The sequence below is a fragment of the Giraffa tippelskirchi genome, chromosome 6 (genome assembly GCF_054371585.1).
Source record: "Giraffa tippelskirchi isolate mGirTip1 chromosome 6, T2T-mGirTip1v1.2.pri, whole genome shotgun sequence".
NCBI lineage: Eukaryota > Metazoa > Chordata > Mammalia > Artiodactyla > Giraffidae > Giraffa > Giraffa tippelskirchi.
The window spans coordinates 18,328,231-18,334,713 of record NC_137280.1 but is presented as its reverse complement, the minus strand read 5'-3'; the positions used below and the strand labels follow the sequence as shown (position 1 = coordinate 18,334,713).

The window sequence follows — 6,483 nt, the reverse complement described above, 5'->3', positions numbered from 1 at the left end:
TCAATATTTGAAAACTGTTATCTAATTCAGCAAAGTTTTTCACATCACTGACAAATGAGTCAAGTTCAGACACACCTCTTCATTGTTTCACTTTCATCTTACTCATTAATATAGAGAAAAATATTAACTAACATTCAGGTTGAAATTATAGTCATTAGTTGCAAATTGCTGTTGTCTACTGGTATGAGAATTAAGCAAAAATCAATTTTTTCTCATCATCTCCACTCTTTTGATTCTGTTCTCTTTTTTTTTGTATTTCTAATTAACACATTAATTAAATATGAGGCTTTATTACTCTCATGTTTTCTGTCTCTCTGTTTATCTTTTATACTTTCTGAGTGATTTCTTCAACTTCATCTTCCTTCTATTGAATTTTTAAAATTTAACAATCATTTTAAATTGTCAAGACTTCTTGTTCTCTAATTCTACCATATTTGCAGCATCCTTTTCTTGTTTTAGAGGTGGAATTTTGATTTTTCGGATAGTTCTGAATATACAAAGGGGTATTCTTTTAAGTTATCCACTGTTCTCTGAATTTGTCTCTAGTTGGATTGATTTCTCTGTTTAATTGGTCCTTCTGTTTTCTTGTTACAGTCTTTTCTCCAGTCTCTAGTGATCCTTGGTTGCTCATTTATATTTAAAAATGAGGCAATAGAAAAGCCTGTTACTTGGGAGCTTGGCTGTGTAAATGAACTTGTTGCATGACGGTCTTTGTCTTCAGGTGAGCAGCTGCAGATCAGCCAATCCAAAATGCAGGGATCCTACATTGTTATCTTGTTGTCTCCAGGCAGGTTAGTCAATTTCCTTAGAGAAGTAGCTCCCTTTCTAACCTTGAGGTTAAACACTAGGCAGTCTGGTATTCTATTACCAGGGGCAGGCAGGGTGATGATTCTATATGCAGACTCCTGTTTTCTGCCACACTTCATTTTTGCCCTCTTGTGCTGTGCTCAGTCATGCCCAACTCTTTGCAGCCCCATGGACTGTAGCCCGCCAGGCTCCTCTGTCCATGGGATTTCCCAGGCAAGAATACTGGAGTGGGGTGCCATTTCTTAACTCCAGGGGATCTTCCCAACCCAGGGATCGAACCCGTGTCTCTTGAGTCTCTTGCATTAACAGGTGGATTCTTTACCACTAGCTCCACTTGAAATCTCTCAGTTTCTGCAGACAAATCAGTTCCCTCCTCATTGCAGGCCACATCTTAGGTATGTCAAGAAACAGTTTCCTACATCCTGCTTCATCAGTTATGACTCTATTTCCTGGTTTTGTCTACAGAAATTTCTGGAAATTCTCATCACTTCATGGCCTTCTTCATGTTCACTACCTTGAAAAAAAAGTTCAGTTCATTTTTAACACTGTTTTAGACTTCATACATAGAGCTGTTTCCTTTGGGAGGGATAAGAAGAGTTATGGGTATAGGAGTGTTGTCATATTTTTTTAAGGATCTAAGCTAATATTACTGTGAGTATTGGTTCATGAAAGGCCTCTCTCTTGTTTTCTTAAATGTATTTATTTCCATTCCTCACTTCTCTTCCTCTCCTTCCACTAGGCAGTCATTTTACTGTGGAATATTACCATAAGATAATGATGTATGTCTCCCCATAAAATATATATCATTATTCTTTGTGAACTTATTTTTAATCTATACAAATGATATTGTGTTAAAGATCTCATTCTCCTTTTTACCTTTTTTGGTCAGCTCAAGCTTATTAATTATGTTTTCAGAAATGCTCACATCTCTATTATGTTTTTATCTGCTTGATCTATGAGTTAACATCTCCAACTATAGTTATTTATGTATCTATTTCTGTCATATTAATATATATTTTAGACTGTTTTATGAGGTACTTATATGCGAATGGGTGTATCATTTTGTATTTATTGATATATGTAATTCCTTTCTAATTTTATTTCTATTTGTTACTTGAATTTTATTCTATCAGATATTAAAATTGCTGCCACTGGTTTCCTTTAAATTTTTATTTTTGCCTGGTATATCTTTTTCTATTCTTCTGTTTCTAACTTTTCTGTACCTTTCTGTTTTGTTTTCTTTTCTGAAGAAAAGATCATTTATTTCTCTTGTTCTTTTCCTTCCCACTATGTGACATGTTTGAATCAGCTTCTAGATATTTAGAAAGGGCTTAAAGCCTGGGGAAAAAATGATTTATCAGAGTAAATTCACTGCACTGATCTCTGCTGTTCCTGACCTTTGTTTGATAACCATGAGATGTTTTCAAAATTGTTTGAGCAAAACACTAACAAAGAGATCATGTCCATTTGAATTCAAGTTGAAGGATGCTTTTCTTTTTAAAATGTGTATTTTATATATGATGTCTTTCTTTTAATCCTCTCTGTTTTCGAATTAGTAACTATGATGGCTAATTTATGTGTCAACTTTGATTAGGCCACAGAGTGCCCGGATGCTGACCAAACATTATTTTGGATGTGTCTGTGAGGGTTTTTTTCAAACAAGATAGTAGACTGAGTAAAGCAGATCGCCGTCTGTGAGTGGGTCTCATTTAATCAACCTCCAGAAAGTGACAGAGAATCTCCTTCTGTCTGACTATCTTGAGCTAGAATTTTTTCTCCCCGTACCTTTGGACTGGAACTGAAATAGTGTCTCCTCTTGTGTTTCATAACTACTGAATCTGTACGAGAACTATACCATTGGTTCTCCTGGGTCCCTGGATTGCTGGCTGTAGATCCAGGGACTTGTCAGCCTCCATAATCACATGAACCAATCTATCTACATAGTGTCTGTCTGTCTGTCTGACTTCCCCGGTGGCTCAGATGATAAAGAATCTGCCTGCAATTCAGGAGACCCAGGTTCAATCCCTGGGTCTGGAAGATCCCCTGGAGAAGGAAATGGCAACCCACTCCAATATTCTTACTTGGAGAATTCCAGGGACAGAGAAGCCTAGTGGGCTATAGTCCACAGGGTCACAAAGAATCGGACATAACTGAGTGGCTAACACACACATCTGTCTGTCTGTCTGTCTCTCCTATTTGTTTTGTTTCTCTGGTGAACTCTAATACAGTAAATTTACCACTTACATTTACCTTAATTAATATTACATTAGGATTTGTTTCTTTCCTGGCATTTCTACTATTATTTTTAATTTTTTTCTTCTTTCTTGCTTTCCTTTGAGTGGAAGAAATTTTCTTCTCATGAAGCAATATATCCTACAGACTGCCCCTCTAGTCAATGTTTTATCCATAGAATGCTTCCTGATTTTTAATATCCAAATGTCATAGTACATAAATATATACAATACAACCTTGGGGGGCTGATGTTTATGTAGGAAAAAAGATTGTATTTACATTCCCTAAACTCAGTACAGTATTTTTTAACATGGAAGGAGGTAGCGAGTTGCATTCCCAATAAGTAAAATGTCCAAATCATGTGTAGACGTTTTGAAAAGTGCGCTAAGTGCCAAGTAAGGGTACATATGTTCCAGATGTTGCAGAAACAGAAGAGGAAACAAAAATTTCAAAGCTGTAAAGCACATGTTGGAGTGTGAGACCCAGCAGAGGAGAGAGGTCATTTCAGGTAAGACACACAACATGAACCAGCAGAGCTCAAGACACAGGCGTGAGGTCATCCTGGACACAGGATAAAGCTCAGGCTGCAAACAATGGCAGAAAGAAGTGTAAAAGTCTACATTCTGAATCACTGGCCTCATGCCCAAGCTTGGCTCTCATAGCACTGAACGTTGGGCTTTTTCCTATCACCAGTTCCCCCCTGGAAGGTTCTGGAAGATTACCCTCCAGAGAAAGTGATCAGCCACAAAGAAGAAATTTCAGACACTTTAATCGGGGAGGGTTGCCAAAAAGAGGCTGGGACCCCATCCAATTACCCTTCAGAAAATACCATCAGAACAATCCCTAGCCACTCAGAGCTTCCAATCAGTATTTATCAAAATGATCATATGGCTTTTCTCCTTTCATTTGTTACAATAGAACTCTTTTAACCAACTTATGTTTAACTGACCAATACTCACCTTCTCTCAGGAAAAACTTCTGACAAATGTTTATAGTATGTTGTCTGCTCATGGCTAATAGGCTACTTTCTAATATAATCACATACTTCTGTTGCTACAAATTGAGTTGTTTGCTTGTTTTCTGTCCCCAAATTGCCTTTTGCCACCTGTACTTGTTAGTTTAAATATTTGATTTAATAAAAATATTTCATAATTTGGCGAGATACAAGCATGAAACAGAAGAGCTATTGATACTGTTTGGAGTAGGTAGAATTCTAAAGATTTTTTTTCACCAAGATTCTCATCCTCTGATATTCAAACACTAATCTAGGTACTGTTTTATAGGGGCTTCACAGATAGAATTAAGATTATTAATCGGCTGACCTTAGTATAGGGAGGTAGGGACTTCGGTGGTTCAGTGGCTAAGACTTCATGCTCCCAATGCAGGGGGCCCAGGTTAAATCCCTGCTCAGGGAACTAGATCCCACAACTACGAGTTCACATGCTGCAACAAAGATTGAAGATCCCACATGCCACAATTAAGACCTGACAGTCAAAGAAATAAATATTTTTAGAAAATAAGGAGGTTATCCTGGATTTTCCAGATAGGTCCAAAGTAATCTCATGAACCCTTAAAAGCAGAATAGATGAGGTAAGAGAGGAGAGCAGAAAGATTAGACATGTGAGAAGAAGCCCTCACTATTGCTGGCTTTAAGACTGAGAAGAGATGTTGAGAGCCAGGGATGTGGGCAGTCTCTAGAAGATGAAAATGACCTCGGTCAACAGACCACCAGGAAACAGGACTTCAGTCCTATAACCTCACAGAAATAAATTCTGCCAATAACACAAACAATTCTGGAAGTGATTTACCTGTAAGAGCCTCCAGTAGGGAATGAAGATCTGCCAACACTTCAGTTTCAGCCTTGTGGGACCCTGAGCAGAGCTTAGTGAACTCTAACCAAAGACCTATGAGACAGTAAGTGGGCCTTGTGTAAAGCAACCCAGGTGGGTGTAATTTGTTACAGCAGCAATAGGAACTAATACACTATTGAGAACTAAATGTATTACTTTGAAAAGGTAAGTTGGTAAGATGAGATGCTGAAAAAAGTTATTTTTAAATGTGATATGACCATGACAATTGTAGAAGACTGGACAGTTCAGTTCAGTTCAGTTGCTCAGTCGTGTCTGGCTCTTTGTGACCTCATGGACTGCAGCATAGAAGACTGGACAGAAGATTGTAAAATCTTGCAGCATAATACATTACATCTGCTTCACAAATGCCCTTTATGCTTTGCTCCGTTTTAATAGCACCCAAATTATAATTTGAGGGCAATAAGTGATGTGTATGGCTTATGTAGGAAGGACAACTCAGAAATCCATTGATCTATACTAAAAGCAAAGGACTTACTCTACATGTAAAGACTGATGTTAAATATATGCAGTTTCAAGTTAGCCGTATAAATTTACCTCTACTAAAAGATGATGTTGTTAAAGTGCTGTACTCAATGTGCCAGCAAATTTGGAAAATGCAGCAGTGGCCACAGGACTGGAAAAAGTCAGTTTTCATTCCAATCCCAAAGAAAGGCAATGCCAAAGAATATTCTCATCTCACATGATAGCAAAGTAATGCTCAAAATTCTCCAAGCTAGGCTTCAACAGTACGTGAACCAAGAAATTCCAGATGTTCAAAGTGGATTTAGAAAAGGCAGAGGAACCAGAGATCAAATTGCCAACATCCACTGGATCATTGAAAAAGCAAGAGAGTTCCAGAAAAACATCTACTTCTGCCTTATTGACTATACTAAAGTTTTTGACTGTGTGGATCACAACCAATTTGAAAAATCCTTGAAGAGAGGGGAATACTAGACCACCCTACCTGCCTCCTGAGGAATCTGTAGGCAGGTCAAGAAGCAACAGTTAGAACTGGACATGGAACAACAGACTGGTTCCAAATTGGGAAAGGAGTATGTCAAGGCTGTATATTGTCACCCTGCTTATTTAACTTATATGCAGAGTACATCATGCTGCATATGCTGAAGTGCTGGAGTGGATGAAGCACAAGCTGGAATCAAGTTTGCCAGGAGAAATATCAATAACCTCAGATATGCGGATGACACCACCTTTATGGCAGAAAATAAAGAAGAACTAAAGAGGCTCTTGATGAAACTGAAAGAGGAGAGTGAAAAAACTGGCTTAAAACTCAACATTCAAAAAACTACAATCATGGCATCCAGTTGCATCACTTCATGGCAAATAGGGAAACAATGGAAACAGTGAGAGATTTTATTGTCTTGGGCTCCAAAATCACTGCAGATGATGACTGCAGCCATGAAATTAAAAGACGGTTGTTCCTTGGAAGAAAAGCTATGGCAAACCTAGTTCAGTCGCTCAGTCGTGTCCGACTCTTTGCGACCCCATGAACTGCAGCACGCCAGGCCTCCCTGTCCATCACCAACTCCCAGATTCTACCCAAACCCATGTCCATCGAGTCGGTGATGCCATCCAA

At 38.3% G+C, this 6,483-nt stretch overlaps 1 long non-coding RNA gene across 1 annotated transcript; it reads right to left on the bottom strand.

Annotated features, from left to right (window-relative positions):
- Window positions 1-302: 302 nt before the first annotated feature.
- On the bottom strand, window positions 303-5,127 carry LOC145511049 (uncharacterized). The gene is made up of 2 exons (XR_014057465.1): window positions 2,889-5,127; window positions 303-1,029 (listed from the first exon to the last, which is right to left on the bottom strand). It is a non-coding gene; the product is annotated as an uncharacterized LOC145511049 (long non-coding RNA).
- Window positions 5,128-6,483: the final 1,356 nt, after the last annotated feature.